The 26,249-nt window shown below is 41.0% G+C and overlaps 1 protein-coding gene across 1 annotated transcript in view; it reads left to right on the top strand.

Annotated features, from left to right (window-relative positions):
* Positions 1–2,056: 2,056 nt before the first annotated feature.
* LOC115007674 (caM kinase-like vesicle-associated protein) overlaps positions 2,057–26,249 on the top strand; it is a 40,595-nt gene continuing 16,402 nt past the window's right edge. The window contains exon 1 of the mRNA XM_029430610.1: positions 2,057–2,258. The gene's annotated coding sequence lies outside the window, so the exon portion shown is untranslated. The remainder of the gene's footprint in view (positions 2,259–26,249) is intronic.

Here is a 26,249-nt window from a genome sequence, read left to right as displayed (position 1 = left end):
TACGTTTTAAGATGATCTAACCAGACTAAACGAGATTCTTCCAATTTAGTGGAACGCCATTTACTTTCAAGATTTCTCGACTTTTGTTTTAGTTTGCGGATTTGTAAATTAAGCCATGGAGCTTTCTTTTTCTGTTTTATGATCTTCTTCTTTAGAGGAGCGACAGAGTCGAGTGTTATTTGCAGTGAGGCTGCAGCGCTATCAACAAGATAATTAATTTGTGAGGGACTAAAGTTAGCATTGAAGTCCTCTGTTATATTGATATTGAGTCCTGGTATTGAATTAAGTGCTGATGGAATCACTTCCTTAAATTTAGTCACAGCATTTTCAGATAGACATCAAGCGTAGGATATTTTGCCTACTGGCTTGTAGTCCAGTAACAGGACTTCAAAAGTTATTAAAAAATGGTCTGATAAAAGAGGATTATGTGGACCGACTGATAAACTTTCAATGTCAACACCATATCCCAGAACAAGGTCCAGAGTGTGGTTTAAACAGTGAGTTGGTTCATGTACATGCTGACTGAACCCAATTGAATCTAATATTGAGATAAATGCATTATTAAGGCTGTCACTATCAACATCCACATGAATATTAAAGTCACCTACAATAATTACTTTATCTGTTTTAAGGACTAAACTTGATAAAAATTCTGAGAATTCAGATAGAAATTCAGAATACGGAGCAGGAGGGCGGTACACAGTAACAAATAAAACTGGCTTTATTGTTTTCCATGTTAGGTTTGAGAGCGTAAGAACAAGGCTTTCAAAAGAGTTATAGTTTAGTTTAGGTTTAGGATTAGACTCTATTTAATTCTAACATTCTAACATTCTAACTTCTAAAATTTTAAATTCTAACATACCACTTTGAATTGAGCCAAGCTTATTTTGGTTTTATTTGCCCAGGTTTTAAAATATCCATGACCGGTTCCTCCAAGAACATAATGCTTAGAAAAACAGCTTGTATTATCCAGGGTAACATTCACCTTTTATAGTGATGATTCCATTGAGTTAAAATATAATAATCTAAATTTCCAAAGCCCCAAACACTTAGATGAATTAAGATTAATTAATTCTTCAAACCTACAGAGTTGCAACATCTGATTGGCCAGCATCTGGTGCTGCCAACACATTGGCTAACAACATCACCTTGGTCTGAATAATAATATCAACTTTACCTCTGCATTTTGAATACATCCTTATTCCCTGATAGGCCTTTTGTATGGAGCCCTTCATTATTGTATTCTTTTTACAATTGCTTAGTGTCAAACTTACATTTAAATGTATATTGTGAGACAACCAATGATGCACTAACAATAATAACAACTCTGACAGCCCTAGATGGCTGAATCTGATGAAGCAACATGCAAACGTGTTGTTCCCTCCTTCTGGTTCTTTAGTATAATCTGTTAATATAATAGTGTCTATCTTACTATCCTTGTGTGCACTGGAACTTTGATTTATTGTATGTTATACTTTGGTTTACCTTGCACCAGGAGGGAAGCACTGCTGTGCACAGGCATCTTCAGTTTTTTGTGTTGAGCTGCTCTTGGTCAACCGGCAGGGCTGCTTTTATATCTCAGTCCATCACGCACAGACTACAGTGGAGCGAGACGATATACTTTCAGCCAGGCTAATAATGTACAGGTAAATATGAAACCATAGGCGAACTATTATGTCCAGTATGTGCGCACTTTCATGTTATACTTATTTCTGGTATCTCACATCGTCCATCATTTTATTTCCTTAACATTTAATTTGATGCCAAGATTCATCTTGAAACTATATTTTCCTGCACAGGTTAAAATGTTGGGTAAAGTGAAAGTGAGTGCAGGTGCATACTCTACTTTGTGCTGGTTTAACAGTTAGAGCCCACAGGCTGCACTTCGCACGCTGATTCTGTAAACTATAAAATACAGTGTGTTCAGTAGGTTAGGATTTGAATGCGCACAGATTGTCTCTAACCCTTCTCCTCCCGTGTGCGCTGTCTGTCCTATCCGCTGTGCGCTCTGGACACTAAACTCCCTCCCTCCCCTCGCCTCTCCTCCTCATCGCGCACAGATCCTCGCGCACAGGCACAACAGATGGTACAGTACTACTGGCTGCAGGAGCGCAAGAATTTGATGGAGAAGTACTTTAATTTCTCTAAACTTCACAGGAACGTTTAGTATAAGCAGAGTAGGGGGGGGGTAAACGAGGACGAAACTCGACTTTGACAGTCACTGGATCCTACGTTTAGAGGCGGAATTTGGTGTCAAGGTAAGTTGTGATGTTTTGTGAATATAGCCGATCAGATTTCGGAATGAATTCAAAGCACAATGCTGAGAAAAATAACAAAATGCGATGACTTCATGTATTTTTTTCTCCGTTATCGATGCATCTAAGTCTATGTCTAACACTAACACTAAGTTTGTTACATAATTTACAGAATAAAGAACAATGGATTGATTAAATAGCGCTCTGTCGTCAATTAACCCACCATTAGATCCAATGCCTTAAAAAACGTTTTCAATTAATTTTGGTAAAAAACTAAAATATTTTTAGATAATACATTTGGAATCTATTATTTGCAATAATAATAATAATAATAATATTATAATAGTAATAATATTAATAATAATTAATAAATAATCTCAAACGATTATAGTTAAACACTAATTGACACCATTGAGATGTTTCTTTTTTTTATTGTACTTGGCAAACTTTTCTAATTGCAGAATTAATAAAAGTATGAATTAAGAATGAACAGAACAATCAGACTTCCTCCTCATCCTGCTGTCATCATCATTCTTACAGCAATAAGAGTCGTTTAGTTCTCATGGACTATTCCAGGAGTTTATACAGCACCATTAAGTCTTCATGTGCTCCACAGGCACACTTGTATGTAAGTGCTGATGCTGCAACTCTGTCGGGATGCATAACACTTGAGCATCATACCAACACATACAGATTATTTTTAGTGATTTATGTTGAGCCTCCAGCAGGGCAAACTGTTAATGTGAAAAACCATACAGTCATGTCAAAGGTCAGTAATGTTCTCTGACATTGTCTGTGGTGGGTTTTCATCTCTTGTGAGAAGTGGCCAGGGTTAAAGATGGTTTAAAACAAGGCAACCTCAGGCATGCCATCATTTCCCAACAGCGGCTGATGAAAATTTGAAGGCAAGAAACCTAATTAAGACTTTTATGGAAATTGAATACCCTTCATACTCCGCCTCGAAGGTGTCATTTTTATTGAGATTTCATGAGGTTAATGTTCATTAATTACCACATGCAAAACATGTTTTTTGTTAAACAAAACATATGCACTGATGAGCTTTGCAGATGTTAACATTAATTGTACTTTTTGGAAACGTGCCATATATTTGCATTGTGCAAAGGCTCCAGTTGGTAAGGAATAACTTGTGCCACTATCAGCATGCAGTGAATAGATAAGGTTTTACTGTAACCGCCTGTAAGACACTGACATTAATCTCTCTGAACTCTCACATGCTCTCTGCCTCAGATGAACATTAGAGAGCAGGGGGCGCTCTGACATTTCGTTGTAGGCTTTAATTAATGAGAAATAGAATAATCAAGTCTCAATCTACCTTTTGACATTTATTGTTATTAATCCGCAATTTAAATATAAATGCAGGTCTGCACCTTTGGCAGCCGAGTGAGCCGGAAAAGAAACACCAATATGGGAGCATTTCTACTATAGGTGAATGCCTGTCAGCCATATGTCACATCACTAAGGCCCTTTAAGATGAGGGATGTGCACAGGGTCATCAGTGAGCTGTAATGATTTGTTCAGTCCCAGAAGAGGTCCACACCTGCGGTGGCCCCCAGGTGGCCCCGGGGCAGCAGTAGCCATAGGAAAGCGCAGCAGATTACCACATAGCCTGGCAATTTGCACACAGTTAGATCCCCGGGGAAAGCTGCTCCAACTTTGAGTTGCATCTGCTCTGGATTCTTTGTGTGAGCTGCTGGCACGAGAGAGAAATGTGAGGATGAGATGTGAAAATGCGACTGCAGATGTAAAAATGTGCTAAAGTAGGTGAAATCATTCTGGTAACAGTGATAAATGAATGGAAATATATCACTCGGAGGACAGTGGATTAGGTTCTCCTGTATGAATGAAGCTGTGGCATCAATTCCTAGGTAGTCTGCTCATTCAGATCTATGCTTTTGCTAGAAGTACTGCGCCAATATACAATGTTATTATTAATGCTGCCCCCTCTTTGTACACTAATTTGTTGCTTTGGTCTTAATCGAATGAGATTTCTTTAGTCGATTTTTCATGCTGAATGTGAGCCCATCTCTGGCAAACATAACATTTAAAGTGATTTTACATGATTATTTGCGAAGAAACTCCAGATCTGTCAATTAAATCAATGAATCAATTAGTCGATCAAAATCGTATGACTGTTGGTCAACTAAAAAGTTCTTTAGTCGAGGACGTCCCTTGCTTTTTTTTCTTTACTTTTGAGCTTTTATTGCCTTACTAGTCCTGTTGTTCTCTGTATATAGTGCTGTACATATTGTAGTATCCTTTGTCTCTAAGATATTACACATATATTTTTTCCCCTCCTTGCATGTGGCTTTATCTGTGCTCATTAAAATTTCAATGGGACCTTTGAGAGTCCTCAGTCGCTAATGCTCCTGTGCAAGAGCCACACGGCAAACTATATTGTGTGCTTTTACATAGTCAGGAGTCCTTGATCAAAACACACACTGAGCAGCAATATTGAGGCATAACTTGTTATATACTGCTGCACAGATATCATGTGGAGGGTCAGAGAGATGATCCAATATATGAGATACTCTACTCTTCATTTATCAAAGACATTCTCCAACAAGCGGAGACTGTAGCGAAGCCATTTGTTTGCCTAACTTTTATGTGTCAGCCTGAGTGGGCGTGTGCGGTCCTTTTCTCTACGGAGAGTGAAGTACACATTTTGACACTAAAAGCACAGGAATTGTCGCTGGGAGGAAGCACTGCTGCTGACATTATTAGAGGGCCAGAGATTCTCCCAGTGTGGTCTTTCATTATATTGTCGCCACAGTTGTGAGAAAATAAGAATAGCGGTCCTTTGAGTATGAGTGAGGGACCCGTATTAAACAAGAAAAGGGAGTTTAATGACTTAAGTCAGAGACAACGTCCCTGAAGTGTGAAGGGGTTAGATCTAAAGTAATAAGATAGGACTGGCTCTTTTTTTTATGAGAACTGTAGTGTGTGGACTGCGAGTGTTAGTCTTTGAAGGGGAGAATCAAAAGCGTGTGGATACTGCAGAGGCTTGCTGTTGTATTGACTCAACTTAACCCTCAGAAATGCAGATTCTCCCCCCATATATAAGCAGTATATTTGTATGTCTTTTCTAAACAGCCAAACATATAAAATGTTACATTGCAGTACGGAGCAAACTAAACAATGTGATACATGCGTGCTCATTCTCAAACAGCCTGCAGATGTATGTCGTTTCATAATTGTGATGTCATGCAAATATGAATGTGATGCCTTAAATATGAGCTTTTGCACATTAAACCACATCCTGTAAACAAAATAAATCACACAGACATTCAGTATAACGTATGTTTAATGCTACCAACATTATCCATGATTCAGTGAGGGATATTTTGTTTGAATTAATGGTCTCCATTTGATGCTTCTTCAGTTTTACTGCTGCTGCTGTCCACCCATCAAAGCCGGGCCGGTGCTGTCCTCACATGACTCAAGCAAAAATAAGTGACACCATGAAAACAGAGACAAAGTGTAGCAACACATGGGTTAGTTTTTTTTAGCTGTGCGTGCGCTCTCTCCATTTACAGTGGATCAATATCGTGCTGCCATAAGTGAGTGAGAGTAAAAAGAGGGGGATAGCACGGTGAATAAATCCTGCAGTGATACCTGTAGCAGACGTTAAGCATTCGTGCCGTGCAACATCTGACATTAAGCTGCTAATCTCAACATGAAAGAGAAAATGCTCCCATCTATGACAGAGATGATGATGGATGCTTTAAATGTGAGCGCACGAAACATCCAGCGTGTGCATGCATTACCGGTTGATTGTCAACCTCCTTGCTATAAGAGCTCATTCATGCACATAGTAGCTTCTTATTAATCATTCTGTGTCAGTAAATGTCCCTGTTTCAACACAAGTCAACACTCAGATCATCCTCTATCTGTTAACACACCTCAGCAGTTTATTATGGACATTATTTAGATGTTTCCTAAGTGGATGATCAGAATGAGATAGGCCTAGGCACAGAACCTGATTTGCCAAGTGAGGAAATGCATAACGTGTCATTACTAGCCACAGTCCCCCCCCCCCCCCCCCCCCCGTGGGTAGCACACATGCAACAATGTAGACATGAAGAAAAAAAAAAACACCAAAAAAGCTGTGCAACTGTGCAAACAGATTTAGAGACAATTCAGGTATATGTCTTTACAAAATGCACTTCACTGCACATAGGACTACGCAGGTTGTTGGCTCCACCCTCTAATAAGACCTACAGGAGCATTTCCTAAATTAACGGCCCTACCTGTGGCAGGGGATCAACATGTCTTCATACCCCATCATTTAGGCATGACAGTACTTGGTTAAGATAAGGAAACGATCATGGTTTGGGTTAAAAAACTATGTTTGTTATGTAACTAAGTTACATAGTCTACATGGCGTTATGCTAAGTTACCAACGCTACGTTGCCTACGGGATGTAAGTATGTTATGTAATGTAACTTTACGTATGTACTTAGCTTTCAAAATTTCACTTTGATTCCTGCAGATTTAGTCATGAACATTTAATGGTTAAGAACACAATGTAACATTTAAACCAAATGTTCAGGGGCTTTATAATAGTGTTTGGGTTATAGGCCAGATTTCTACGTGCCATTAGGTTTTGTTTAGTGTAATGTTGCTGTAATTCCCCTTTGTCGAGCTACATACAGTAGCTATGTATCTCTATATATAGCTGTATACATACGTATCTGGCCACATTTCTACTTCCACAGACCTGTCCAGCGCATATTCTCTTTGTTTCCCTCTTAGTATTGCAGCTCATTCAAGGTTCATTAACTTGCCAAGTTTGCGTTGCTATTCAGTGATGGTGAGGGAAAAAGTGACGTCAGTGAATATCCTCTATCAGAGAGTCAGCGCTGGATTCAGTCTCTCATCTGTGCCCTTCTGTTCTGGTTTCTTCTCGTCTCAGGCCTCTGGGAACAAGTTGCTGACACCGAGTCTGTCAACAGACATTATGGGTTTTATCAGGGGAAGCGTACAACAGCAGTTATGTTGTAATGACATGTGGCACTGCCTGCACCGTTTCTGAGAAGGGAAACAATTAGTGTCAATAAAAAAAATTAAGACAGTGGAGGCGTCCACTAAAACCTCTTATTTAGTGAAAGGGTTACTTGGCACCATACAGCTTCAAAGAGCCACCCTGCCTAGCATTCACAAATAGAACATTTGAAGGGGAATTTTAAATGGAAGTGAATTAATATTTCACCTCAACATTGATTCATGCTGCCACTGTAGACATTTTCATCTGCGGACGAGTCGCTTATGCAAAGGCATGTGGTGACATTACCACGGTCCTAATCTGGCACATCCTCTCTTTCCACCGTGCATTACAAGTAATGCGCCTCCTATGTGGAGCATTGCTGTCATTGCCACTTAGTTTTTTCACCCCGGCTGCTTGCTCTGTTATTTTCTCATCCACAACAGGAGTAGAGGTAACAGTGCACGACACGATAAAGGCTGTTGATGGACGGAAGGTATTATTATTGATTTGTGCTTTTTGCTGACTACGTCCTGGAGAAATAAGATGGCATTTTCCGTGGTATTTGAGTGGGCAAGGTCATTTCTCAGGTGACACTTTATGCATCGACTCTGCAGCGTGGTTCTGCTCTGTGCAACGAGAAACTGATGAAATGTATTGAAATGTTCTGTTACTAACCAAAATCAGTGCAAATACTCACTCGAGCTACTGCAGATGAATTGAAGGAAATTAGATTTCTTTCTGAGGGAAAAATAGAAATGAAAGTCTCCAGTTTCTGTTTGTCATGTTTCATGCGTGATTGAATTCTCTGCCCTGTTTAATATGGTCTCCTCTACAAGCTATACTGGGCTCTACTTCGTGTTGCGCAGGTGTAGGACAGGGGAAATCTATTTTCATTAAAGTTGCATGACAGACCTTGAAGACAACCAGCAGTTGCATGACTACAATCGATGCTGCTGCTCCTTCATGCTCTGGTAGTTTGTCAACGTGGTGATACAGGTAGAATATGCTTTGAGTTGACCCTTGTATCGCAACTTAATGGCGCTCTGGCATCGGCTGGCAGTAATATACTACAGCACTGTTTTTAGACACCTTGATGGGAAGCATGGTTAAAGGTTGAATACAGGCTCCATGAACAGTGTTTTTTTCTGAGCTGGATTTTAAACACGATGACAAGCTCAGCTTTGTCACTTTGCAATTTTGAAAGGTACAACAGCGCAGTACTGGCTTCTGGCAAAACAGGAGAAGGGGCTTGGTAATAGAAAGGCAACTTCTGTACTGACTGTATGCAACTACATCTGAAATCTAAAAAGGTCTGCGTCACCAGAGCGAGCAAAACAGAGTTTTAATTTTTTTCAAAAGAACACAATGAATCAAATGTGCCCAGCAGGTTTGATCACTCAGAGTACAATGTTTATTACAACATTGTAATTTGCAAATGAAAACAAATGATTTAACTGTTTTAATTATTGTTTAAAGTGCACAACAAATAACATTTATGGGCATCTGCCAGTATCTTTATTGTCTCAGTAAAACAGGGCGTTAAAACTGCAATGAAGGATGTTCTTGGCCACTTGGGGGCAACATGTCAGCTTTTTAGTTGATATGAACTTCTTAGCGAGCAGTTGTTTATTTACACATACAGCAGTTATGGAGCCACATTATCATTTATTCTGAGTCGTGTTTCTCTCAACTGATTGGATGAAGGTGCTATTTTTCAATCTAGATTGTTTTGGTGAGAGTTGCTGAATGTTGATATCAGCCGTATAGATGTCGGCCTTCTCCCCAAGATAATAGAATGTCTGTCATTGAATGTCCGCAATGTCTCTTTCAAGAAATCATGTTTCAGTTTCATGTAGGAACTATTTTATTTCTACCAAACCACACCTGGCAATGACTGAGCACGAGGCTCTCGTCAGTAGATGCACACTTCCTTCTGCAGGTGCACTTGTCTACGCTTTGAGCACCACAAGCTGAGCGTCATATAGTTACATTATAGTTGAGAGAAGACAGACATCTGTAAATCAATGTACGTTGGGGTAAACTGTCCCTTTAAGATATTTCCCTGAAACTATGTTTTAGAGCTTTTTGACAGGAGTTTGTAACCTTTCGTTGCCTCAGTTTGTCCCACACCTGAGTCCTCTGGCAGCCTGGAAAGATCCCAAGATTAACACAGTAGTACAGTAGACTGTGCTAAAGGCACATTCTCACTACGTCTGCCCTTCTGTGTTGTGACAGAGCGAAAATATTTGGGGAAAAAATTGTTTATGAGAACCAGAAACAAGTTTATGTTTCTCCCCTGAAGTTGATTCATTAATTATACTTAACATTGCTTTAATGAGATGCAGCAGTTTAACATTGACTGAGGATCCACTTTGCACAATCTTTGTCAACAGATAAGGGGGAGGGAAACTGGGCTGAGGGAACAGGTGGTAGACATTAATGAGCTCATCCAATAAAAAAAAAACATTCAAAGCAACTGTTCCTACTCCCCTTGCGTGAAAGACACAATAGTAACACTGATCCATGCGGTAATGCGCATTAATGTTTTATCTCTGCTTGCTGTTTGAAGACATAAACAAACCTCTTGGACCTCTAAAAGACGAACGAGAGAAAAAACAATGGTTTAAATTTAGCAATATGCAGCTTACAACATACACCCTCCTCCAAAGCAAATGATGCTCTTCTCCGCATGCAGCAGAAACTGTACTGTACTATGATGCCACACTGAAGGACTTTGTAACCAAGGCAACTAACAGGCGCAGAGAATGGTCAGATTAGCCGCTGAAGTGTGAAGAGGAAGCATTTCAGATTTTACATAAAGCAAAAGCTGCCTTACATCAGGACAGTGTATTAAAAGCTGAATTAAACCGTTGCACCTCAGTAGATGTTTCTTGTAGCTGCCTAGGTGGTGCCTGTGCGGAGATTTTATTCTAAGTCCAAATTTACAGAGGAATACTTAAACACTCGAAGGCTGAAGGCCTGTAGCTGAACACAGGGATGAGGATGAGTTAATCACATACTTCAGGAAAAGAGCTTGGTGGATTTTGATGCCTCCATTAGCGACAAGCATTCACACCTCAGTCATTCATCTCGTCACCTCCCACCACACTGACCCGTGTCACATGTTCTGAGTCACCTGGCTCCTCGCCACTCCTTGCTAGTTCTCTCAGCGTGGTGTGTGAGCCTCTCTCTTGCTCTCTGCTCATGAAGCACACCAACACACCAAGAGCACATTAACTGTATCACTGCCTAGACAAAGCAAGAACACAGAGGAAAGTATATTTAGGTACAGACTGCTACTACTGACTGGAGAAAGATTCCTCAGAGATTGACATTTTTCATTCACGTGGGATGAAGAAAAGCATGAGTCCTGCTTTGTGGTGGAGAGTATGTTTTTGTAAAACAGTAAGCCTGCTCTTCCAGCCACATTGACTTACACGAGGCTAAGCATGCATCGGAGGACCAACCCCAGGAGCTTTCAGGGTTACAACTTTTCCCAGCACACATCTGTGCTCTGGACATGAACCTAAATGAGTCAAGGAATTGATTCACACTGGCTTTATTGTGCATGCACAGTTGCATGTTATTTCTGCCAGGAACACTGTCGTCATGAAGATACAACTAGAACAGCAGATGCACTGGCTCCTATTCAAATGAATGAGAGGGCTGAATTCTTTCCACACGGCGCTTCAGTCGGCCTTAGTACTCATCCTCTCGGCAACATGAATGTATGTACACAAATGAATGGTAATCCATTGAATGATCATTGAGACATTTCACTCAACCAAAAATATCAACCTGATGGTCGGACCAGCCAAAGTCAGTAGGATTTGTCTTTCGCACCATTCAGTCGTGGTTGAGATATTTCAGTCTGAACCAAACAGGTGGGCAGACATCTGTGTGAACAGACCGCTTTGTATATATGACATACATACCATATATAAAACATAGTTACATGACAATAATGTATGAAATCAAACAAACTGGTCTCATTCCAAGGGCGTCAAGTGCCGCTGTTTTGTCGTAGTCCTCGGTGTCTGATACCTACACACAAGGCTCTCTTCAGCCTCTTTTAGAAACGTACCAGACTTTCAAGTAACTCCATTGTAAATCCATCCGCGGCATTATTAGATGCTCAGAGCAAGTGCTCTGGAAGTCAGGTGAAAAAGTAAAAAGAGTCCGTGTAAGGAGGAGCATGGGGTGGATACATGGGTCAAACAAACACTTTTACCCAAGAGATCAGAGTTTGTGTGAAACCAAAACTCAACGTTAAATAATTTGAAGTTACTAACTTGAACCAAAACCTTTTACTAGACCTTATCAAGTACGTCCTTTTGTTTGAATTTACAACATTAACTGCCTGTTTACTGCGACTGTGGTCGAGCATCATAGTTTGACGCAAAGGTCTATCCAGTGCAGCCAAGTGATCCTGACCAAGCATCCATATACGCATGTAAGCCAAAACAAACAGATGACATTCAAATACATACATGTAGTTTAGACTTTCAAGTCTTTTAGACTCTTAGTTTAGACTTTTTTCTATATGGAGGCAAAAGTAAATGAGGTGTTGACTGCTGGGTTAGATAACGTGTGCATGATTTACACGCCTTGTCTTAACTTTTTGCTGAGTAAATATAAAATTGTTGAGAGGCAGACATTAGCTCTCTTTCTTCCCTGGTTTTAAGAATGATTCCCAACCAAATTATGACAAATTAATCCTTAAAGGCTCTAAATTGATGACGCTTCATCTGAAAGTAAGAGGTATAAAAGAAGTTACAGCATGGATTTATGATACCATCCTTTGCTACATACTGTACCGTACAATAAGTAGAGCCGAGGTTGAGTGCAGCACGGGACCAGTAACGGTTTGGACCACGCTCTCTTTCCCTTTGAGAAAGACACATGTGATCACACTGAGGGTGTGAAACATGCATGAATGCCTTGAACAATTTAAGCATTGGCTGAAACGCAAACTAGATGACGTTTCTTTGGGCAGCTTGTAGTTTTTTGCGTGTGTACAACAGGAAATGGTTGCTTGGCTCCACCGAGGAGCAGGTGGGCCGTACTGGTGGACAGGTGGTCCTGTGATTCCACCGGGACCATCGAGACCGTACGCAGGACGGCTCACCACCCCTCACTGGGTCAGTGCTTACAGTGGGCCACAACACTCACCCCGGTCTGAGGAGCGACAGCGTGTCCTCCCAGCATGCAAAGTTCTATCTACACCAAGAAAATGTCACCACCGTGTAACCATGGAGGCTGGGCTATTATCTTGTATTTATACTAAACTTTGAAGCCACTGCAGTTGCTGTTATTCAGTCTGCTGTTGTGACTTTCTACAAGCTACTCAGCAGTGTGTCCAACACCTGTTTACCATCATGCAGCGCGGTGTACAGCTGCTCCACTCTACTGTCATTTGTAGAGCAGTTAGACATTGAGTACAAGCTGGCTTTTTTTGCTAAGCATCCAAAAGCACACAGCGGTGACACAAACCTAATTTTCATGAACATTCTGTCAAGTGAGATTACGCATCCCTCATCCTGCTGGGTTTACTCCCCCAGAGAGAATAGCTTGTAAATATGAAGAAGACATTATAGAACTGACTCACATTACACTATTAAGCTACTGTAGGTGGAAACTAGAGCTCAGTAACCTCTATATTTGCTTGACAAAAAGAGACAAAAAACATTATGATATCCCACTTTTAAGGACTGCACTGGTGTGGTTAATAATCCTACAGGAACAGTCCTTTTGCAGCCAGAGCTTTATTAAGTGATGGGTCTTATTATTCCAAAATATGACTCAACCAGTAACTTAACCTGCTCTCACTGCACGTCTGACATAATCAGGGTGTGTTTTAAAGACCTCTACAAACACCCTGGATATTTATGCCGGCAGCTTTCTTTCTGTGGAGCGTCTGTCAAGTTGTATCTGATCTAATTAATGACTGCAGCAATTTACCAATGGCTTCTTTGCACATGGCTGTAGCCCACACGTCATATTTTGGATCGACTGTTGAGGTTGAAGAGCTAACTTTCTTGTTTTATTCATTCAGTTTAAACACACCCAGTATTTATTTTAAGATGATTATGCTCACAAGATCAACCCTGGAACTATACTGTCCATTATACCCCCAGGTACACACACAAACACAGAGTAACCACACAACATGTGATGCGTTCCTTGACTCGGCTAACAATAGTGCCAGGGGAGAGTGTGGCTGTCAGATCAAGGTACTGTACTTTAGACAGTTATTACAAATCCTGTAGGCAACACACGCATACTGACCATCCTCCAGGATACAGCACACTTCCTTTTAAACAGGAGAACTGCTTTAATAGAAATCCTTAGACAAAGGGACATCAAATAAATGATACATGCATACAATGACTGGATATTTTATTACCTTAAAAAGGGACACCCCAAAATTATACATACATATTTTTCTTCTTACCTGCAGTGCTATTTACCAGTCTAGAGTGTATCGGTGTGAGTTGCTGAGTGTTTGAGATATTGGCCGTAGAGATGTCGGCCTTCTCTCCAATATAATGGAAATAGGTGGTGCTCAGGTTGTGGTGCTTAAAGCGCCAAATAAATACATTTGAAAAACTCAACAGTAGCATCTCTTTCCAGAAATCATGACCCTGTTACTCAAGACTAACCAACAGAGCTTGCTGTGAACAGTTTCACAAAGGAACTATTTTCTTTCCACTGAACTACACCGCGCAGAAGGAGGCGTGACTCTACCTTTGGACGAGGTGCTCATGATAGCGCGAGATGTAAACATTAATGGGTTCCTACGTGAAATTGCTCACAACAAGGTCTGGTTTAGCTTGAGTAACTGGGCCATGACTTCAGGAAGGAGACATTGCTGTTGAGTTTTTCAAAACTACTTCCAGCTTACTTACAGTATCTTTTCTTTTCTTTTTTTGACCTTTGGTTGTTTTTTCCTGACTTTTAAAGATTATATTCTAGTGTATTTTTGAACCTCGTTGCAGTTTGTTTCGTTGCACACTGTTAACAATTTAGACTGAACTACACACCCTCGCACACAGACCATAGTTGTTTAAGAACGCCCACACATTTTCTTTTGATAATTAATCTTGTCTAATTTCAAATATCATTGACTGGTACTGAGTTATTTCTGCAATCATTCTTCTAGACAACAGTGGTAATGACTTGGTACATTAAAATGTGGGGGCAGTGAAGCATTTCTAACAAAACAATAGACTGGAAAGACTTCTTAAAATGTGAACTCTTCGACCTCTGAGATTTATTTTGATAAACAATGCTTGCCACCCCCCCCCAATTGGCGCTTGGTGCAACAAGGCATCAAAACATGACTGATTATACGTTTAAATCGGCAAGACAAATCCCTGGAGGTGAACAAAAAACATTCCCACACACAAATGTTTGCCTAGCAGTGAAAACAAGTGCAGCCAACAGCAATATAATGTCAAAACGGAAGACTGGATTACACATGTATGTGCAAATGTACACAATGCACAGCTTTTTCATTCGAAGTGGTAAGTAAGGGGTTAGTAGGATTGTTAAAGGACATGATCTGACTCTTCTTAAGGTACGTACTGTAATATCTCATTCAGCTGTGCTTTAGATTTTCATCCTTAAAAGAGAAATGTGCCTCCTTTTATGTGGATCTCCAATCAGTGTTGATGGTAAATGTAGTCGATTGATGCAATCAGTTGTTCTTTCTGCATTAAGAGCCGTCATTTGACGTGATAGTGACGCAGTTGGAGGTAAGGAAGAACTACAGGCTGCTTCAGCTTGTATTTGTTTTGGTAACATGGGGCGGGCTCCAGATGTCGCTCCAAAACAAAACTACGTTGCTCTTCGCTTGTATTGCAAACTAGCTAACGTTCCAACAGCAATCATTGGCATCCCAAAATATAGTGCAGAGCATGTTGAGGACGAGGATACATTTTACAGTGTTTTCGGCGACCCGGATCTTCAGCCGTCTTCATTCGAGCCAGAGTATACTGAAGAAATGCAGCGAAGAGAGTCAGAGTCTGCACCATCAGCAAGCGTGCAGGATGTGGCCGGCAGGGACCCTCCAGATCCTGAGCTGCCGAGAGCAAACCCCTTCCGGTGGTGCTTCAAATTGCCCTCCGATGCCAACAGAAACAGAATCTTTGTACTGCAATAGATGTCAGCATGGGCAGTTTTCATTGGATGCCGTCACTGACACTAACACCGAGAGAGCCTGCGTGTGTGCGTTACTATGCATGAACTTTTTACTCCTCACTTGGAGACCTTCTTCAGGATCCCGAAGATCTGGAAAAGAAAACCAAGACCAGCAGGGACGAGAGGGCAGGTGACCATTGAGTGAGTATTTTTGTACGCTATTTTGTTGAGTTGCCTCTTAGTGAAATGCTGAGTGAAGCTGTAGCTGACAATGTGGAAAATAATAAAGAATTGTTGCCTGCTTTGGACTACGGAGTCATTTTATTTGATTGGAGCTCAATGGTGACCGACCACTTTTTGAACGGCTCTGGAAGTGAATTTCCCCTTCATTCACTACATTTATGTTTTTTAAGCATAGAACCAAGCCAGCCAACTACAAGATTAATCTTGACCATAAAACATTTGATTCAGAAAAGCTACTGTGTACATAACAATATTAATTATTATGCTGTAAGCATTTCCATGGAAACAGCGAGCTCCACCAATCAGTGACGTCGCAATTACACTTTAGGATTGTGAGTAGTGTAGTACTTCTCCAAGACATCGCAAATAAAACATGTCAAAACAATGTTGATCGCAAGCAGGAGAACTTAGTCAATATTGCTTTTATTTACTACATTTACCATCAATCCTGATTGGACAGCCACATAAAAGGTGGTGAATTGTCCCTTTAACTGTGCTACAGCACAGGATTAAACAGCAGAAAGAGTAGAGACAAGCATCACATTTACTAACACGAACTGATACAATATCATTGTTCCATTTTCTAGGCTTCTCTCCAAAGCAGCATGCATTAGAGAGAAACTTCTTTGATTTCACACCAAGAACTTCGACAACAGCTCTACAGCAGTCCAACCCATCACTTTCTACCCCCTCCAAAAACCTCATAACACACTTCTGAAAAGCAGCGGCATGGCGCCCTGGCCGTGAAGCCTCTTCATGCTGTTGAGTTTTTTTTGCTCTCTCAATATAAGAGAGAATTTAAATGAACATGCAGATGGCATTTACGATTAGACTTGGATGGATAGCTAGAAAATCTAAACCAGGTTAACTTGTGAACAACTAGGAGGCTTGTGGACAAGATTGAATCATTACCTCCTAACTGGTTTTCATCTGTTACACCAGGGGTCTCAGGCCAAGGACCCCCAAACTGGTGTAGCGTGGAGCAGGGACCCCCTACTGTATATATTGTAAGAGGCTTGAAGAGGGGGGGGATGGTGCGTGGCGCAAATTTCTTTGTCTCTGACTGTAGGTTTGTGTCGCCACCCTTTGTGAAGTACAGCGGAGGAGGGAATGTGAATGCGCAAAGCAAAACTTTTTTTTTAGATCTACATACAATTTTGCGACCCCCTGCAGTACTGCAGACCCCCTGTTGAAGACCTATGTGTTACACTGTATTGTGCTGATTGGAAGTTGGTTTTCAGCAAAAGAATAAATAAATAGTGGAGTAAGCCGGGTTAATTCCGTACACCTTGCTCTGCCTTTGCACATCAACGTTAAACCTTTCACTGCAGTATTAATGTTTTTGCTGAATATCAAAATTGACTCCACCAGTCACAGGACCCGAGAAAAACCTTCACTTCGTGTCTGCTATTATTGCCCTGAATTTGGAATTACCACAATTACATATTGTTAACTTTCTTTTATGCATATTGTATATCAGCATCATTTGAGCTTTTGCATAACATGTTTTGAAGTATTGAATTGCTAAAAAGCGCAGCCTTTGCACTGCCCCACTCCCTGTAGATAGAGGCTATTTCATTAGCAAAAAAGACTTCACATAAAATGAAACTAAACTATGCAGATATCCGCATCTTCAGCACACATGCATTGCCTTTGAGCAATGTATTCATCATAGCGCATTGGGTTTCAGTTGTGCTGGACTTCAGACAAAACCCTCCAGATCTGCCTTGTTTTAAACATCAGGCTCTGGGTGCAGCGGCAGCAGCCTCAGCCCCCCGCCCCCATCCTCTGTCAAAGGCATTTTCATGCTCTGAACCTCCTATTTTCAGTTCAGTGAAACGGTGATATGAGAAGCCTCCTCTCCCGGGTGGAGAATAGAGCTGTTCAAACTGAATGAGGAGAGAATAAAAGATGGAGCCAGCATGCAATGCTACGCAGAGATACAGCGGAAACTAATTAGAGAATTAGACACAATCTATTTACTTTACACATAGGAGGGAAAACACAATAATATGTGTGTGAGAGCACGAGGATAGTGCTGGGAAAATTTTGTTGTCATATTAGAATTCAGGAAAAATGTGGTCTATTTTTGTGCCTGCAGAGGGCTCTTTGCCAGAAAGATGATGTCAGCCTTGTACAGTATATGGCTTTTTCTCTGACTTTTTTTGCATTTTTAAGAATGGAAATGTTCGTCGTCAGTCGATGGATCGATCGCTTCACCACTTTAGTGCAAACTAAAATATACCTAACTATTCTAATGACCATGAAATTGTGTCCAACTTTTTTAGGTTTAGGAAAACATTGCGATTTGGGTTAATATGAATTACCTAAGTTAAGTAGTCAAAGTATATAACTGAACGTGGACTTCTGGGATTCCACTGCCCCCAAGTGGCCAAAACAAATCTGTTTATAGAGAAAGCTAAATACATTTTCACCTTGTGTTATTCATACCCTCGATCAATAGTGTATGTGTTTGTACACCGCAAAAAAAACATACCAACTGAACAGACATTAACCGTAAGCTTAAACTTTGACTGATCTCAGAACTAACCAGACCTTCATTTATTTTATTTTTTTTCTCTCAACCTTTTCCTCATTTGATCAAACAGATTCATAAAGCCATGGGATAAGTGCAAGTTCTCACCCTGTCAACGGTGGGGAAAAGGTGAGGACCCAAATGTAAGACGGCAGACGAGGAGATTAACAAAAAGAGGGCTTTATTCCAAAAAGCTTACTAAATTACAAAATAAGGCAAAAAGTAAAACTTTAAACACAAACCAGCACGAGAAGCACGAGGAGCACTAGGAGCACGAGGAGCACGAGGAGCCATCTACTACAAGGGTGTCACTTAGATGACGAACTGACAAGGAACACTGGGACAGACAGAGATATATACACACAGACACTAAACGAGGGGAACAAGACACCGCTGGGGAGAGAAGCTAAAACACAAGGGCAAGGTGAACGGACACAGGAAGAACAAATCAACAATCACAGAGAGGGAAAACACACAGACAGGAAGTACAACTAGGCATGACACAAGGGGGAGTGAACACTTCAAAATAAAACAGGATATACAAAAATCACGATCATGACACACCCCTGTTCAAACATTTCCCCTGGAGCTCAAAAAGTACTGACATCCTAGATCCAAGCTTTACTCATTCCTGGGCTATCACAGCTGAGAGGTGTGAAAGATTAGAGTCAGAGGTGGCTGTCTCTGCATGTAAGGACTTGATGGAACCCAATGAAACAAAGACATACAGTATGTCTGGTGTTTGGTTACATTAAACATTTTTGTTCTCTACCTTCCTTCGGGTCCTTTTGGGGAGTTTTTGAAGGAATTGGATGTTCTCCTATCTAACATTCCTGAAAATGGCCCTGAGCTTGTACTTCAACATCCAGTCAGAGAAGTCAACTCCCCTAATACTGTACCTGTCCTACTGTAACCTTTGCTCCCTCTTTCCCTCCTCTCTGGCCTCAGCTGACATCTCAGCCCTCCCTTCATCTGACTCCTTCTCACTCATGCTTGCCAACTCTGCCGCAGACACTCTCCTCTCTACTCTGTCCTCCTCTCTGGACTTTCTCTGTCCTCTCACTTTGCGGCAGGTTCGCCAGTCCCCTCCAGCTCCCTGGTTGGATGACTCAGTCCAACTGCGTGCTGACAGAACCATCCTACGGACAGCTGAACGAAAATGGTTGAAATCAAAACATCTATCTATATCTGATAACGATTTAGCCTCTGTGGCAACGGCCAACATCTTTGGGGTTCCGGTGTAGCCGGCAGATATCTGGGCCAAGACTTCCTCTTCCATCAATTGGTTACAGGTAGATTAGCAAATTAAGACACTAGAATGGAGATGGAGTTGAGGCACGAAGTCTATGACTGAATCTATAGATTCTGTTTATAGAGATTAGACTACTATAGCCTTCTGCCTCAGTTCAGTTTCAGTGCAACACAATTTCCCACAAGTTTATCCCAGGAAACAGTTCATCCCACAATAGGGAGGCATTCATCGTAGCATAGTATTGTTCGCTTTCTAATGCTATCAATTTACAGTCTCTTCCTTTCAGTATCATTTATGGTCTTTCATGAATAGACTACTCATAATTTGTGTCGCTTTTGCAATACTAATTTCACAGTCAGCACTCTGGGAGGACTTTCAATTAGTGTGAGCTTGACATTAAAACTGAGCCCGCATTATTTATCCCTGCCTTGAGATGATGATATTTCATGTAATGTCGATTTTATGCATGGCAATTCAAGTTTCTGTCCACTGAAGCAGCACAGAAGAACTGAAAGCTCATAAGATTGGCAGTGCAATGGCTTCTGTGTAGTAGATGCTGAGCCACTGGGTCTCCGCATGTGAACAAGAGTCAAGAGGACATTGTGTTCCCTTTACATATGGTTGTGTTAAAGATTCAAAGTGAAATTTAATTGAAACTTTAGTTGATCATGTGACTAATACCAAAATTCACATGATGGTTTATAACTACCAGTCCTAAAAATATAACCTGTTAACCTTATTGTTTTCAACATTACAACAACATCTTTAAAAATGGAAAATGCACCATTCCAGCCACTGTTTGAATCAATGTTTATATGATTATAGCATATTTAAAGTGGTTCTATTGGTTTACACATTTTTGGGTAGAAAAAGAGACAATCACATTCTGAATTGGTGCAGTCTATAGGCCAGGGGTGTCCAAACTGCGGCCCGTGGCCCATTTTTAATTGGCCTGCAGCAAATTCTAAAAGTATAATGGAATATGGCCCAGAGAGAAACTTGCGCTTGAATGTTTGCGCTTCTTGGTTCTAACACAGAAACACAGTTTTGACTTGTCAGCTAACTTAAAACATCAAGTGTCAGATAAAGCTTGTGCTTTAAGTTTTTACTGATTGCATGTGATGAGAGCACAGATGCGACAGACACCGCACAGCTGTTCATTTCTTTTATGGGGAGTTGACGATCACTTTTGCGTTACGGAAGAGCTGCTTGGTCTTAGGAGTCCAAAGGGCACAACATAATTCGAGCACGAGGACTTTACCACAGAGAATTTCAAGCTTTCCTGTCTGAAGTTGATGCTGAATACGGGGACGCACTCCACAGTTCTGTTGTGCGCTGGCTGAGTCCCGGCTCCGTGCTGCAGCGGTTTTATTCCCTGAGATCAGAAATCGATCTGTTTTGAAAGAGAAGGACCGACCTCTTCATGAGCTGAGAGAACCTCCATGGTTGGCAGACCTGCCATTATTACTTGATCTTACTGGTCATCTCAACACTGAACAAGAGCCGACTGCGCACATGAAAGCATTCTGTGTGAAGCTCCGTTTCTTTGAGACACAACTACGCAACTTCAATGTTGCGCACTTCCCCACGCTGTCCGAAATCAAATGTGCTTTTCCAAAGGCCAACCTTTCTGAGAACAAGGGGAAATATGTGTCTGTGATCACGTCTCTCATCTCATGTCACGTCTCATGACAGCATTCAGTCAGCACTTCCAAGATTTTTCTATCATTGAGAAAGAAATTGAGCTGATTAATGCAAAAGTTTAAGAGAGTCTGCAACTATATAAACTTATATAATAATAATTATATACGATAATTCCCTGAAGAATCAACATCAGCTTCTCTCCCTCCCCGACTTCTACTGATGTCCTCTGATGAGACGCCACACACAAAGAATGATGAGTCTGTTCGGCTCATATGTGAGCAAACATGTTCTGTTAACTCTGAACAAAAGCAGATTGAGAACCAAAATGAGCGACAGCATCTCTGTGATGTCCTTCATATCTCAACCACCAAACTTACTCCTGACTTGCAGCATCCTTCAGTCCAAAGCATCACTGCTCCCACTGAGTGCAACGCTGTTCCCATTACAGGAGAGTTAAAAAATATTCATGTTAATAAGCTACATTTTTCAATAAATTCAGTCAATTAAAGTTGATAACATTGACAACAACATGATAACAAGCTTAATTTACCTACATTTGATTGTTTTGTTTTTAAGGGAATATACCTCAAAAGTATTAGTGGCCCAGCCCTTCGTATATTTTTCTGTATGTGGCCCTTAGTGAAAAAAGTTTGGACACCCCTGCTATAGGCAGTTCCATTTCCATCCACCGGTTTTTATGCACATTGTCAACGATAGGAAAATGTGGTTATGAAACAAAGAATCATTCAATTTGGGGTATAACAGAGTGCTGAATGTCAAATTTGACAAGAATTGCTTGATTTCTGTTTGGTTTATATATCAGCCTATTGATACTACTGTAAATAGAAATGTGAAACTAACTCATGTGCTTTCAATCAATCAAGTGTGCATGAATAAATCATCATGTAGAAATAACAACTAGGGCAACTGTTTCAAAATCAATGAATACATTGAAATATCCGTTTCTATAGATATGTCTATAGATACGTAAAGGTTAAACAGAGGGGGTTATTAAATTATCCAAAGAAAATTTCAAAACATGATTTGACAATCAGTCGACTTAAACAATCAGATTCGACTGTTTATATAAGAGCAGAAGAGATAACCTGTTGTTCTATTTTTCAAGTTGAAACTTTTTTACTTCTCTATGACATCTGAGAATTTTCTGGTTTCTTATTGTTTACAGTACAGTAATGGACCAAACTATTTGTGTTTGTGTGAATGGTGCACTTTTGCAGACATGTAAGTTGTGTTCACGACTGTCAGGCAGTCTCAGACTCTTAACCCAGTCAGCCTCACATCCTCTCTGAACATCCTTATTCATACATTCTTTGAGCTGTCTCTGTATATAGGGCATTCAAAACGTTGCTCTCGCCACATTACTGTATGTTGCGATTCACAACCCTCACACCAACACTCTCCTGCATTGGACTAAAAATGACATAACGGTACAGGGGTTTTGACAGCAAAGACATTTTCAGGGCTAAGATTAGAAATAGTGGCTGTATCTGTTCCAAATAGGAAAGGACACAAATGTTCTTAGTGAAGTGCAGTATAGGCCTATGGATTCACACTGTAATGCACACAGTGCACCTCGGCCTGCACACACACACACTCCCTCAGGATGGATTGTCTCTTGCTGTTTTATCAAAACAAGCCAGCGTTCGTTCTCACCTACTCTCTCCATTGGGAAGGCATTTATGAGCCATCATACTTGAAGAGTATTACACTGTATATAGGCAGTCCAGGTCACACTGAAGCACCCTCAAGCAGCCATATTGGAGGTCAACAGTGGCCATGCAGCTGTGGGTGGCAATTCGGTACATCAGCAGGATTTAGAGTTTTCTTTGTCCTGCTTCTACTGATTAATTGAATACTTTGAAGTATTTAATCTAGTTCATTGCCTGTTAGCTATTTGTTCAATTTATTGGAACTGTTGCCATGAACATAAGTATCAGTCTTGTTATATCTGTATGATTCCTACTAGGGATGGGCGATACTGCAAAATTTGGTATCGATCCTACTACTAGGTCGTCCTCAGACGGGCCCTCCATCGGTGCTTCCAGTCATCCCGATCCTCCATGTATCTGGCTAGCTCGCCAGCATTTTCTGCTCCCGCATCTTTCCTGAGTACGTCCACGTATGTTATTGAGGGACGCCCTCGTGATCGGTGCCCGTGTGTTGGCTCCCACAGCACAAGTTTGCTGGCTGGCAGCTCTTGGTGTCTCTGGCAGGTCACCTGCCAGCCTCATTCTCCTGACCTCTATTTTCTCACCCACCCTTAGCGCCCCCCCCCCCCCCCATACAAGTGCGTATTGGTGACATGCTCATCCTTGTTGATGCCAAGTACCACACGCAGAATTCTTGTGTAGCACCCATCTAGGGATTTCTGCAGGGTGGGCTTCAGGGTCCAGCATTCACTGCCATACAGAAGAACAGACTCCACTGTTGCATGGAAGAAGGGGTTGGGGGTTGCGTAGCAAGATATTTGTGAGGGGGAGGAGGGGCAGGGGCAGAGTGATAATGATGAGCGTGGAGTGAGTGAGAGGAGCGTGTAACAATCTGCTTGTTCTTTGGTGTACTGTTTTATGTTGAAGTGGTACTTCCTGTCTGTGTCTTTACCCTCACCTTCTGATTGTTAATGTCTTCCTCCTGTGTCCATTTACTCTGCCCTTGTGTTTCTGACTCTCTTCCCAGCTGTGTCTTGTTCCCTCATTTAGTGTCTGTGTATATAGCCCTGTCTGTCTCAGTGTTCTTTGTCGCATTGTCATTCATGTTATGTCGTGTCCTGCTCGTGTCCTGCTCGTGTCCTGCTCGTGTCCTGCTCGTGTCCTGCTCGTGTCCTGCTCGTGTCCTGCTCGGTTTGTGTTTGTTTGTTACTTTGTATGTTTGTACTTTGTTAGCTTTGGCTTTTGTTTTCAATAAAGCTCGTTTTTGGTTAACATCATCATCCAGTGAACTGAATTTGGGTCCTCACCTTCACCACACCGTGACAGAGTGGTGTACATACTTACTTAGTCTGTAGTGCACATGCAAAACCACGATGATTTAATGTGAGTTGTGTACTGAACGTAAAGAAGAGAAACCAAAACTTAAGTATCGATCTTATCACGCAAGTATTGATCGATACCGATACCAATGTTGGTATCGATACATCGATATTTAAGATCGATCCGCCCAACACTAATTCCTACCATTGGCGGCATTGTTAAATTCATAACTGTGCTAACTCTCCTCAAGCTAAAACTAGTGTTTTGGAAAGAAATGCAAAAGAAAGACTGTACACTATCAGCACATAATGCACAAGATAAGAGCTTTATTTCTTTTTTAATTATAGCTTTCCTCAGTACAGCTACATATATAACACACAGCTCATTCACTCATGGAACATGTATGGTTATTTTATCGTTGGGATACAACTACAAATTCAATATTAAGCTAGCTTTAGTAGGCTACTATTAAACAGTGGTTTGGTGAGTAAATCCCTCTAAATTCTAAAGTCTGCTTGCTTGGTAAACTGCAAATGTTAAACACAAAAGATAAAATGTGTGGGTGTGGATGATTTAAAGAAAGTAAAGTAACAAGTAATTTTGCTGCGGAGTGATTAGTAAAGTAAAGTAATTACCTTTTTAATGAGTAATGTAATTGATTACAGTTTTCAAGTAATTGACCAACACAGGCTTTTCACTTCCTGCTTATTTCCTCCATTCGTTATTATTTATCAAATTATTTTAAAAACATATTTATGAAGTGTGTCAGACTTGTAAATAAGCACATGTCCTGAACAAAATCATTTAAATCGTATACTGAAAATCTCCATAAAGGAAATTTTAGATACAGGAAATTAAATCTCTGCCCCTGGCAAGCCAAGTCAAGCCCACAACTACCATTTGAGCATTAGCAGCAGCGTCAGCTTATCCACTAGCTTGAATCGGTTTAATAACTGATGTTACAAAACCACAGCATCTCATATTCACAATGTATTTGTGACCTTGTATTTGTAAACAGACAAATGAAGCAAACACTTCTTACAGTTCATACTGCTCCGTAGGTCTTTGGGTATTAGAGGAACAGACATGTAACATAAATGCTATGGGTGGTAACAGGATTAAAGAAGCAACTAAAAGGTACAGTCTCAGGTACATAACCTGCTTTACTGCATGATACGGCACGGCTGTATTCAACTTGATTTGCTCTTTTTTGTTTTTCCATTTGCAAAAGTTGTGGATAGTACCGCGTACTTTGTTTGATATCACTTCGGTCGATGTTCCAAGCGAGCTGAACTGAAGTTAAGAGAAGATTGTTCATAGAATCGTAACAGTGCGACACGGGACATCCGAACCCCTGATATGTAAAAAGCAAAGCTGATATCAATACCTACCTCAATCTTTTATTTACTCCACCCAGATTTTTCTTTTAAAAAGGGCTGCCATGCAGTACAATTGACCAAATGCAGAGGGTCCAATGTTTGTTTGCCATTAAAAGGATTCAGCAATGTTGCGTTGAAGGTGATTTGACGTGCCGTCGCTGTGGCGTTCAGCTGGGAATACACTGACGGGGTACTATCCACAGTGGAAACAAAAATGAAGAGAAAACCTGTTAACAAAAGTGAGTTGAGTTGAGAAGAACCGTACCATGCAGTGGAAACACAGCAATAGTGGACTAGTGTGTTCTAAACTGTTAAAACCCTTAAGTCAGCTGTTCGTAAGTACTGATTTTCATTTTTACCAAAGTATACTGAGCCAAAAGACATAAAAAGCAGCCTCTGCATGATGCCCTCCTCTTAGTCAGTTCTGAGACAATGCTTCCTCAGTTTGTAATGCAACTATCGACTTGCTGACCTATCGACTTGCTGACCTATCGACTTGCTGAACTGAGACTGCACAGTATGTGTGGCAAGATCCTGCAGTCTCACCTCCCACCTCCCCTTTACGAGCGGCTGTATGAGGTTGTCATTTTTCCTCGTGATTCTTGTAAAGAGCGAATTGAGCCTGTGTTGCTGCAAGTGATTCGCCATAGAGGGGCTCCGAGTGCTACTGTGAGAGAGCGATGGCACCGGAAGATGGAATGAAGTGGGAAGGAAGCGAAGTGGAGAAAAGTGAGGGCTTTCTCAAGCTCACTCTCTCATACTGCTGAAGAAGCCACTGCAATGTTTTCTCATTCAGTGAAGAA

This window comes from Cottoperca gobio, chromosome 5 (genome assembly GCF_900634415.1).
Source record: "Cottoperca gobio chromosome 5, fCotGob3.1, whole genome shotgun sequence".
Taxonomy (NCBI): domain Eukaryota; kingdom Metazoa; phylum Chordata; class Actinopteri; order Perciformes; family Bovichtidae; genus Cottoperca; species Cottoperca gobio.
Note: the sequence above shows the minus strand (reverse complement) of the source record. Positions and strands in the feature narration are given on the sequence as shown.